Here is a 12,485-nt window from a genome sequence, read left to right as displayed (position 1 = left end):
GGTGTTGGAAAGGTGTGACATGAATAGAGCCTTTTACAAGGAATTTGTCAAAGGTGACCAAAAGTCTTGTGCTTGATGGCTGATGAAAGTGTGAATGAAAGAAGGGTGCGCCATTGAAGTGGTGCATACAAAATCTGCTGAAGAAGTAAGCCAAATGCCTCAACACCTGTTGGATGAAGTTGTTCAAGGAAAAGAAAAGGCAGTTGGACTCTGTCTTTTGAATTCCGGTGGTCTGAGCAGGGGGGGAGGGGGGTATGTGACAGTGTTGCAAGGAAAGGGTATAGTTCCTTATTTCCTTAGCTAACCCTGGAGAAACCTCAACCTGTGGCCTAATTAATGAGATAACAGAAAGGGGAGGTGTGTTTAAAAGGAAGTCAAACAGAATAATCTGGGCTCTCCCCAGAAGACAGCAAGATGGCTCTAGCGGGGAGGTAGGGGTCCTGGTGAGGAACACACAGCCCGAGCTGTGAGTAGCCCCAAAGGTGAAGTGTGGACGAGACACACAGCAAGAGGTGGCAAACGCTGTGTGAGAACAGTGAGTGGAAGGTTTCAGAAGGCATAAGTTTAACTGGATGGGAAAAGCCCACAAGTGATAGACAGGGCATGCTGGATTGTTTAGTTAGTGACTGGACGGTCTAGGTTTTTGTTTTGTTCCTGTGTTATGTTTTTATTTATCCTGCAACCTGTCTAATAAAGCTGGCGAGGGGCCGGACTTGCATAAAGTACTGTTGTTTGCCGGTTTATTGAAGTGAAACGTGTCCTGTGGCGGTGTCAAGGACCATCCCAGAGCTAGTCCCAGGGAGAAGTCCTTACAATATATGTGTGTATATATATATATATATATATATATATATATATATATGTGTGTGTGTCTGTTAGAGAGCAAATTTTTTGTACCATTTTGGTTTTGATGGGACTTTTGGATTTTCTGATGTATGATATGACCAAAAAATACTGTATATACTCGAGTATTAGCCGTTCCGAATATAAGCCGAGGCCCCTAATTTCACCCCAAAAACCTAGGAAAAGTTATTGACTCGACTATAAGCCTAGGGTGGGAAATACATCACCCCCCATGTCATTGTTACGCCGAGCGCTCCGGGTCCCCGCTCCTCCCCGGAGCGCTCGCAGCATCCTCGCATTCGCAGTGCCCCGGTCAGACCTGCTGACCGGGTGCACTGCAATATCTCTCTCAGCCGGGATGCGATTCGCGATGCGGGAGGCGCCCGCTCGCGATGCGCATCCCCGCTCCCGTACCTGACTCGTTCCCCGTCTGTCTTGTCCCGGCGCGCGCGCCGGGTCTCTGCAATTTAAAGGGCCACTGCGCCACTGATTGGCGCAGCAGGCTTAATCAGTGTGTTCACCTGTGCTCTCCCTACTTATACCTCACTTTCCCTGCACTCCCTCGCCGGATCTTGTTGCCATTGTGCCAGTGAAAGCGTTTCCTTGTGTGTTCCTAGCCTGTGTTCCAGACCTCATGCCGTTGCCCCTGACTACGATCCTTGCTGCCTGCACTGACCTTCTGCTACGTCCGACCTTGCTCTTGTCTACTCCCTTGTACCGCGCCTATCTTCAGCAGTCAGAGAGGTTGAGCCGTTGCTGGTGGATACGACCTGGTTGCTACCGCCGCTGCAAGACCATCCCGCTTTGCGGCGGGCTCTGGTGAATACCAGTAGCAACTTAGAACCGTTCCACCAACACGGTCCACGCCAATCCCTCTCTGGCACAGAGGATCCACCTCCAGCCAGCCGAATCGTGACAGTCATCTTCCCCCCCCTGTCATCGTCCAGACCACCGTCATTCACACCCCCGTCATCATCACCCTCCTCGTCATCATCCCCCTCGTCATCATCCCCCCTTTATCACCACCGCCTGTCAATCCCTTCGTCATCATCCAGACCCCCCTTTTGTTTTCTACTCACCTCCCCAGTTGTGGAAGGTTGAGCTTGTCTGGTCCGTCCATCTTCGGCCATCTATGCTGCAGGGACCGTCCGGTGGGGAGGGTTAGTTGTTCCGGCCGGTCCATCTTCACTGGGAGGCCCTCTTCTCCGCTCCGGGCCAGCCACGGACTAGTGACGTTGAGATGAAGACAATGCGCAGGGACGTCCGTGCGCAGCAGACATCCGTGATGTCCCTGCGCATGAACGTCCCTGCGCGGTGGCGTCAATGCAGCGTCAATAATTCGGGGGCCGACCCGGAGTGGAGAAGAGGGCCTCCCGGTGAAAATGGACAGCCCGGAATGACTAACCCTCCCCACCGGACGGTACCTGCAGCATAGATAGCCGAAGATGGATCGCCTGGCCCATCCTCTCACAGATAAGCCATAAGCGTTTTTTGTTCACTCAAGTATAAGCCAAGGTAGGGCGTTTTCAGCACAAAAAACGTGCTGAAAAACTCTGCTTATACTCGAGTATATACGGTAATAATTTTTTTTCCGCTCATGTCGTTCACTGTATGGGATCAATAACCCATTTCCGATCCATGACATACAAAAAAAAAAAAGAAAGAAAATAAAAAACACAATAGAAAAGAGTCACACAAGGACCTCTGGAAAATTCCTCTCAAAGTCTGTATGTATTTGAGAGTTACATTCATGTTTGTACTGGTGGTTGCTACCATACAGTATAATGGGATATTTGTTTTAAAACATCCCTTTTTTTTCTAATGCTTTAACTTTTTGCTGTAAAATTTGTCCCAAACAAAAATTAAACATTTTAGGGGGGCTATAGCTCTTGCTATAGCACAACAATATGCTTAAGAATACAAAGATTGCAGAACCGGTAATGCTGAGAGACTTCAGATCTAAAGCTGCAGTCTAAGAATGACTTTGCAGTCTTTAATAAGGCTGTATATTATGATTTTTATAAGATACGATGAACCAGGGATGTACACACATAGGGCTGTGACTTAAAACATTCCTTGGCTCTTTAATGTTATCACAGGGCCTGCCAGGCAGAGATGGAGCTGACAGACTATAGAGAGGGAGCCCACAGCCACCTCCCAGCTTCCTCCAGGGACTTTTACTGACAAGATGCCAGGGCCCTTTAATGCTAGTGCAGGGACTGCCAGGGTAGCAGACATTCATGCCGCCCACAGGCACGTCTGCTACGTCATGTGACCCCCCCAGTGAGAGACACGGAAGAGTGAGTACCTGTCTGCCTTCTTCTTCCACTGAAATGTGGAGTCTACTTCAAGCGCTGGTCAATTTCTGCACTGGTAATAATGTTAAAGAGTACCTGTCACCAAATACAGTGGTCCCTCAACATACGATGGTAATCCGTTCCAAATGGACCATTGTTTGTTGAAACCATTGTATGTTGAGGGATCCATGCAATGTAAAGTATAGGACAGTGGTCTACAACCTGCGGACCTCCAGATGTTGCAAAACTACAACACCCAGCATGCCCGGACAGCCAACGTATGGATATACAGAATAAAGATAATGTGCCATTTTTACCAAAAAGGGCACTGTGTAGAAACGGGAGCCCCCAAAAATTTACAAAATGGTGTTTTTTTTCACCCCACAAATATTTTTTTTTGGTTTCGCCGCAGAGTGTATTATAAAATAAGTGATGTCGTTACAAAGTACAATTGGTGACACAAAAAACAAGACCTTATATGGGTGTATAGGTGCCAAATTGTAAGCATTATGATTTTTAGAAGGGAAGGAGGAAAAAACGAAAAAACCATAAGATGATTTTAGTATGTACTTGGCAGACAGCAATGGACATGCTTAGGAAGGATCTGTGCTTGTCTTGGAGCTAAATGGCTGTGTGAGATTACCTTAACACTGTGGCTAGCTGTTTGTAAACTGGTATTTCCTGTTTGACTTTTTTTTAACTACAAATCCCACAATTCCATCTTCCTCCCTCCCACACATCAGCCACCCCACCCATTGAAACATAAATGAGCTGCATCCATTCAAATCAGTGTGGTTTTCAATCAGGGTGCCTACAGCTGTTGCAGATTGATCTCTCTCCCACCAAGCGATCCCTCCACCAATTGAAGCAGACAGGCTCCCTGTCATCAGCTGACTAGTGAGTTAGGTCTCGTCCGCATTGAAAGCTGGGAAAAATCTGAGACAACAGTCATTTTGTATGCTGGTAAAAATAAATGTTGGCATGAAAATCACATAAGAATTGTGAGAAAACCGTCACACAAAGGTAAAGACACTATATTATGAACTACACTAACTTTACAGCCCCTGTAGCATAGGCAAATAAAAAAAATTCCTGGAATACCCCTTTAAGGTGAAAACGAGTCCTTAAGGGGTTAATTAGTTCAAAGTAATGAAAGCATTCAGACTATGAAAGCATTCAGACTATGAAATGACTACATGGACAGTAGGATAATTATTTTTTATAGAATACTAAATATAATAAGCTTTTTCACTACACTAGTGGCATATTATTTTAGGAAAGATTTTAAATAAAATGGCATATTTTTTATATTTTGCAAATTATAATGTATTGCTTAAAAAAAGGCTTTAAAAGAAAAAGATCTTTGTTTGGAATGTGAAGTAGTTTAAGGGGCATTTTGGTTTTAATAAATTAAGTTTTCTTATTGTATAATGAGAAGTTATACAATGCTCTACATGTAATAGTTTCCATTTAGTAACTAGAAGCAGCAGTCTTTAAAATGATGTGGAACTGATGTATGCAGTTTATCAGAAAACTGCCTAGTTTTTCAGTAGACAATGATCAAACTTTATTTATGAAAATAGGGAAAATCATAGAGTTTAGGCTCCACCCACTAGCCCATGGACAACTGAAAATTTGAAATGAACCTGCAGAGCAGAAATCTGGTGAATAATAGCAATACACTGTGTCCATATTAGGACATCATCAGGCGTCAGACAAACCTCCCTCAGCCGTCAGACAAATCTCTGTCACGCCTCAGACAAACCTCCCTCAGCTCTCAGACAAACCTCCCTCAGCTCTCAGACAAACCTCCGTCACGCCTCAGACAAACCTCCCTCAGCCAAACCTCCGTCATGCCTCAGACAAACCTCCGTCACGCCTCAGACAAATCTCCCTCAGCTCTCAGCCAAACCCGTGTCACACCTCAGAAAAAACTCCCTCAGCTCTCAGGCAAACCTCATTCATGCCTCAGACTTCAGCCGAACAGCCATTGATGAAAAGTTTTCCTTGATTCGTAGAAAACTGGGAGCTCATGCGCAGCACAAGTAGGCAGCATTAGGAGCGTAGCCCTGCACATGCGCAGTTGTCCATACTGCTCAGAGCGCATGCTCTGTTTTCCTCTGGTACACCGTTAGCGTCGGGAGGCTGCAAAACTTTAAAGGCTGTCTGGCTGACGTGTGAGGCATGATGGAGGTTTGGCTGAGAGCTGAGGGCTGAGGGAGGTTTGTCTGTGGTGTGATGGAGGTTTGGCTGAGGGCTGAGGGAGGTTTGTGTCGACACCTGATGATGTCCTAATATGGGCACCGTAGCAATATGTAAGAGATATGGTCAGCACAAATAACGAGAATTTACAGAAATAAATCTGAGTCAAAGCAGGGTCAACTTGTGCTACCATGAATATTGTTCAGATGGATGTTGCTTCAAAGGTCCCTAGCCTAAACTCAGGTCTATTGGGGGAATTCATGAAAAGTGGTGTAGGTAAAAGTCTTTTTATTCCATTAATTCATGTGGTGGAAACGGTGTACCTGCATCACAGTGAACCAGTGGTCTCTGATCAAGGCAAGATGCAGCTAGGGAGCAGGGAAAGGGATCTGGCCACTGTGAACCAGCGGTATCTGGTTGTTGCGAGAAGCAGTGGGGGAGTGGGGATGGAGACACCATGTGAAGCAATCCACACTGCTTCTCCATTCCTGCTCTCCCCTGGCTTGGGGATGTAGATAACTGTGTTACCGCTGGTAGAGAGCAGAGGCACCCCCTGCCATCCCTACTCTCCCTGGCTCTGATTGGTCTGTAAATTATCTGCTGCAAAATACTGAGCTGAGCTGCAGCACACCCTCTGCAAACCCCCCTAACAACCAATAGTGGGTGGTCTTGGCTCAGGCAGCAACATTAAGGTTAGTTAACTCAGCAGTTGATCAACTGCTTGGGTCACATTCGGCCACAAGGGTACTTTTTTTCACATCATCATACTCTCCCGTGATCAGGCATGTTATCCCCTCTCCTTTAGATGGGGGATAAGATGTCTAGGGTTGGAGTACCCCTTTAAACTTAGTGGAATAAAACAGGACTTCAGAGATAAATCAGGATTTTCGGCGCTGACCATAGAGAAGATATCGGAGCCCAGGTAAGAGAATGAGGCTTATTAGCAACGCATTTCACTGCGCTTGCACGGCTTCATCAGGCTTCAATGATGATGAAGCCGCGCAAGAGCGGTGAAAGGCGTTGATAATAAACCTCATTCTCTTACCTGGGCTCCGATACCTTCTCTATGGTCAGCGCCGAAAATCCTGGTTTCTCTCTGAAGTCCTGTTTTATTCCACATATTCCCCAGGAAGGCTGCAGACAACAGGATTGTGATCCTTAAAATCACATGCATTCAGCATAGTTGTGTATGTCCTCACACAACTCAGCAGGGTGAGCACAGATATTTTACTTTTCCTCCTCCCCACCCTCGTGCTGGCTATACTCCACAGGGAGCACCTTTCCTCTTTTTTTTCACCTTTAAACTTAGTGTAAGGGGTTAACTGTCTGCACCCACACTTCTGTATAAAGCTGGTAGGATGTCCCACTTTTCAGCAGGGGCCAAGTCCTGGGGAAAAACTGTGGGAACTCACCCGAGATTTCCACTCAAGGGTTGGTCCTGCAGGACTCTGCTAATAGGAACAGTGTTCCTGCTGTATAAAAAGTGCAGGAGTTCCCACGCATTCCTGCAGGACTTGAGCCCTGCCTTTCAGCCAATCAGGGCGAAGAGCAATCTTGTGTCCACCCCAGTCCCCAGGGAAAAGAGTGGGACCCAAAGCACATCATTTGGAGTCTGGCCTTAGCCAGAGAAGAAGCAACACCTTACTGGTACAGCTCCCACACCTTCAGGGGGAGTCTGCCTCCAAGCACAAGATTTCAGTTACAAATCCAGCTGCAACCTTGCTAAAGAATCCTGCTGTAGGGGTAGAACCAACTTAAGTGGAGATTTAGGGACAATAGCAAAGCTGATGGCCCTTCTAGCAAAAAAGGACAAATTTCAGGTATTCCCTGGGATGAATTGTCCAAAGCAAGGGACTAACGTCTGGGATCTCCTTGCTGGATGCTCTCAGATCAGTGGTGTCTCAGTGCAACTTAAATACATGTAGGTGAGGAAGGAAGACTTTGGAAGTGTACCATGGACCATCCTTGTGAAGACCCCCGGGGTCAGCACGCTCACTGGATAGCTGCCAGCGTAGGAAGCCAGCCTCAAGTGTACAGTCTAGTGTACCCTGAGAGCTGAGAGGGACAAGCCAGGTACCCACAGAGGTCATGCATAGCAGTAGATCCCGGGACTGTAAGCTTCTGAGCCTAATCCTGTATTGAGAGAGAAAACTGAACCAAGCCAGGTCAGATATTATTAGGTCTTTCACTAGTCAAGTCAGTCATTAGTTAAATCAGTCATCAATCAAGTCTGTCACAATTCACGTCTGCCATGAGTCATGTCAGTCATTAGTTAAGTCTGTCATTAGTCTAGTCAGTCACAAGTCAAGTCTGTCTTCAGTCAGTCTAAAGTCAAGTCTACTTAGTAGACTTAGTCTACGGATAGTCATTTCATTTGAAGTAGTTGGTGGTGGGAATGGTCAATTAAACAACAGGGTTTTCACACTACAACTCGGTCACTAAAACCCCAATCATCAATCCATACACAGACTAACCACCCTATTTATAGCGTCATGAACCTGACAACCTGCTAGTCAAGTATCCATGCCAACTGTTATAACCCCCCCCCCCCCCCCCAGTAACCACATCTTCCAGTTCAGTGGTTCTCAGTGTTGCAGAACAGAGGTAGCAGAAAAGTTCAACAATAAAGATAAATTATATAGCACTCACAGTCGTCACTAAAAGTGTTTATCCTTTATTGTTCTTTTTGCAGGTACATAAGATCCATTAAGGGGAAAACTGCCCAGCCAATGGCCATTTTGTGTTGGTCAGGCAGTTTTTTTTTGTGTTACCCTGAATGTACCTGCAATAAAGCATGAAAAAAAGATATCTTATTTTAATGAAGATGGTGATATACAATGTTAAGCTATGCTATGTATTCATCTTTATTGCTGGACAATTTGGTAAAAAGTGCAATATAAAATTGATATAATGGCAAAGTTACAGGTATGCTTTAAGAAATGGAATGTCATTTATTTTTACTTAGAAATCTTTCCTGCCCAGACAGATATAGCCAATTGTTAAGAAAATAAACCATACAAAACTATGTTAACTATCATGTCATAGACCTAATATAATAATCAATGTCAAAACAATGACTCAAAAGAAATGTCTATTGTTGAACCCTTGTATTTCAGAGCTTGTTGATTCTTTCTACAAGATAAACCTGCTAATACATATTTTCAGAGGGGCTGAAAGTGACTGCCTTTCGAGTTTAGGTTGGCCTGTCATATCTGATTGACATGTACAGACTTTAATAATCCTTACTTACTGCTCTGACAATTGAAACAATTATTTCAGGGTTGGCTTGAAACATTCATGCAGATATGCACATTACATAGTATCTTAGCACTATGTACTCTATAATAACACAAAAACAGATATAAAATAACTTAGGAATGCGTCATGTCTGCCACATATCACCCAGATGGACTAAACAATACAGATATGCTGCCATAGCAACAAAACATCAGCAAATCAGGGCACTATGATTATAAGCATCATGAGTTTAAAGCTACTTCAGCTAAGGGCACTATTGAAAGTACTGTAGTGCTGATGGTTTATTGCATACTTTTCATTTTAATTGTTAACACCTTAACGACCAGGGGATTTTCCACTTTCGTTATTTCCTCCTTACCTTTAACACCATGGCCCCGCATTATAGAAAGGGTGAGGACTCAGGATGTACCAGTACATCCTGGGTCCTTAAGGGGTTAAATGTGATTTGGCATGCCTAAGGCTCTTTAATATAAAGTCTTTTAGGTAATGTCCATTCATTTCGGGGCTATATTTACTTGTTTCCCTACTGTGTTGATCCACTGGCAATCAGAATAAATCCCTGTCTCCATAAATCTAGTGGTGTTGAGCACTAATATTTGTAATGTGAATTTTTATCACGAATATCAGCACTTCACGATTTTGCGAATATTTAGAATATAGTGCTATATATTCGTAATCATGAATATTTGTTTTTTTCAGATGTGAATTATTATGCAAATTTTTCATGCAAATTTTCGTCTGGAAAAAAAAGTGAATGAACGTAGCAAATATGTGAATTTTGCCAACATAGGACGAATAATCATCAATATATTCCCGAAATATTGCGAATTCGAATATGGCCCCTGCAGCTGATTACTAAAATCTAGTACCCATAACTAATATTTTATTTTACATGGAAAGCATCCAGAACCCCCTTGAACTTATTGACTAGACAGATCTCTGTACTGTCCATGTATATATTTGTACATTGTGATCAGATTGCCCCTAAAATGTTTTTTTTCTCCTAAATAAATAAGATCAAGCTTGATAACCTGTCTTGGTGCTGAAGCCCATTCATTCCATTAGGAACCTTGAATGCCCTACTTTCCACCCCTTCAGTTCAGCCATGTCCTTCGTTTATACGGATGCCCAAATTTGGACACAAGGCTGCATATATGCATAAGTGGTCTGACTAATGATTTGTACAGAGGTAAAACTATGTTTTTCAAAAGCCTCTATGCCTCTTTTCATGCTCCCCATGACTTTATTAGTCTTGGCAGTAGCTGCCTGGCACTAGTTGCTAAAGTTGAGTTTACCAAGTCATTTTTTATTAAGCTCATAATTGTACATTTTGTATTCACCGCCCAAGTGCATAACCTTACATTTACCTACATCAACCCCTTAAGGACACAGCCCATTTTGGCCTTAAATGGGCACTGTCATGAAGTAAAAAAATTGATATGTTGTAGTACTTAAGTACTACAACATATCTCTAATATACTTTAATTAACCCCTTAACGACGCAGGACGTATATTTACGTCCTGCGCCGGCTCCCACGATATGAAGCGGGATCGCGCCGCGATCCCGCATCATATCGCGTCGGTCCCGGCGCTCATCAATGGCCGGGACCCGCGGCTAATACCACACATCGCCGATTGCGGCGATGTGCGGTATTAACCCTTTAGAAGCGGCGGTCAAAGCTGACCGCCGCTTCTAAAGCGAAAGTGAAAGTGACCCGGCTGCTCAGTCGGGCTGTTCGGGACCGCCGCGGTGAAATCGCGGCGTCCCGAACAGCTGACCGGACACCGGGAGGGCCCTTACCTGCCTCCTCAGTGTCCGATCGGCGAATGACTGCTCCGTGCCTGAGATCCAGGCAGGAGCAGTCAAGCGCCGAACACTGATTACAGGCGTGTTAATACACGCCTGTGATCTGTGTAAAAGATCAGTGTGTGCAGTGTTATAGGTCCCTATGGGACCTATAACACTGCAAAAAAAAGTAAATTTTTTTTTAATAAAGGTCATTTAACCCCTTCCCTAATAAAAGTTTGAATCACCCCCCTTTTGCCATAAAAAAAATAAAACAGTGTAAAAAAAATAAAAATAAACATATGTGGTATCGCCACATGCGTAAATGTCTGAACTATAAAAATATATCATTAATTAAACCGCACGGTCAATGGCGTACACGCAAAAAAATTCCAAAGTCCAAAAGAGCGTATTTTGGTCACTTTTTATACCATTAAAAAATTAATAAAAAGTGATCAAAAAGTCAGATCAAAACAAAAATCATACCGATAAAAACTTCAGATCACAGCGCAAAAAATGAGTCCTCATACTGCCCCGTACGTGGAAAAATAAAAAAGTTATAGGGGTCAGAAGATGACATTTTTAAACGTATAAATTTTCCTGCATGTAGTTATGATTTTTTCCAGAAGTGCGACAAAATCAAACCTATATAAGTAGGGTATAATTTTAACCGTATGGACCTACAGAATAATGATAAGGTCTAATTTTTACCGAAATATGCACTGCGTAGAAACGGAAGCCCCCAAAAGTTACAAAATGGCGTTTTTTCTTCGATTCTGTCGCACAATGATTTTTTTTCCCGTTTCGCTGTGCATTTTTGGGTAAAATGACTAATGTCACTGCAAAGTAGAATTGTCCACGCAAAAAATAAGCCATAATATGGATTTTTAGGTGGAAAATTGAAAGGGTTATGATTTTTAAAAGGTAAGGAGGAAAAAACGAAAGTGCAAAAACGGAAAAACCCTGAGTCCTTAAGGGGTTAAAAAAAGGGATTTTAAACAAGTTTAAAATCACTTTTAAATTCGGCCACTAGGGGTCGCCCTCCTAGTGGCTGAATGCATTCAGCAGTGACGTCACCACAGAATTTCGACTCATTTCAGCCTGGCAATGAGTCGAAATTCAGGCACTGCTGTGCTCGCTCCCGCCTGTCAATCAAACAGGCAAGAGCAAGCACGCTGATAGCTGGGGCTGCGCGCATTGGCCAGCTCCACTGGCCTCGCGCGTGGCCCCGCCCACCCCTGTTATCCTGTCCGGAGGCAGGGCGCGCACTCATTGCTGCGCTGGTCCTCCGGATGGGTAAGTCTGATCTGAGGTCTTATATTACTTTACAAACTATAAAAATTATGGCAGCAACATGTTCTGGTTGGGATCCGCCAACTACAACTCCCAGCATGCCAACTACAATTCCCGGCTGTAATATCGTGCAAGGCAGGCCGGCGATGCTCCTCTACTCCTCCTCCCTGGATAGCACATGCACAGGTAAACAGGGAGGAGGAGACCCCGAAGCTGCCTGCCTTGCTATTGACAGATCATCTTTCTCGCTCCCGACAGGAGCGCTGCATAGACGATCCGAGGGCGGAAGCAAGCGCCCAGCAAGTGATGTCGTGCCTGCTGGGAAGCGCTGCTTCCTGCCCTGCTTTATAGAGCAGATTTAGAAGCACTAAATCTGCTCTATTAAAGCGATTTAAACGTTTTTTAAAGCCAGGTAGGGGATTAGGGCTAGATTACTAATAGGTAGGGACATATTAGATTATATATTACTTGGTGGGAGCTACACTTTAAGGACAATTTTCTTTTTTGCATTTTCATATGGTAAAAATGACAAGTTCTCTTTATTTTGTAGTTCAATGCAATTAAAATGCCAAATACCCAATTTATATAGTTTTCTATTTTGGTACTACTTTAACAAAAAAAGCCAAACTTTATTTAACAAAATCAATATGCTTAAAATGAATTAATTCCACACTGAATCCTTAAACCTTTACATGCTTTCTAAGGATATATCCACACATCAGAAATACTGGAAAACTTTATTTAACAAAATCAATATGCTTAAAATTATTTTCTTCTGACTCCTACTTTTGATTTTTATGTATATG

The 12,485-nt window shown here is 43.8% G+C and overlaps 1 protein-coding gene across 25 annotated transcripts in view; it reads right to left on the bottom strand.

The window, feature by feature from the left end:
- ABI3BP (ABI family member 3 binding protein) overlaps positions 1 to 12,485 on the bottom strand; it is a 463,829-nt gene that overhangs the window by 257,618 nt on the left and 193,726 nt on the right. The window lies entirely within an intron of this gene.

Source organism: Hyla sarda, chromosome 2, assembly GCF_029499605.1.
Source record: "Hyla sarda isolate aHylSar1 chromosome 2, aHylSar1.hap1, whole genome shotgun sequence".
In the NCBI taxonomy this organism is placed as follows: domain Eukaryota; kingdom Metazoa; phylum Chordata; class Amphibia; order Anura; family Hylidae; genus Hyla; species Hyla sarda.
The sequence above is the reverse complement of the archived record's forward strand: the minus strand, read 5'-3'. Positions and strand labels throughout refer to the sequence as shown.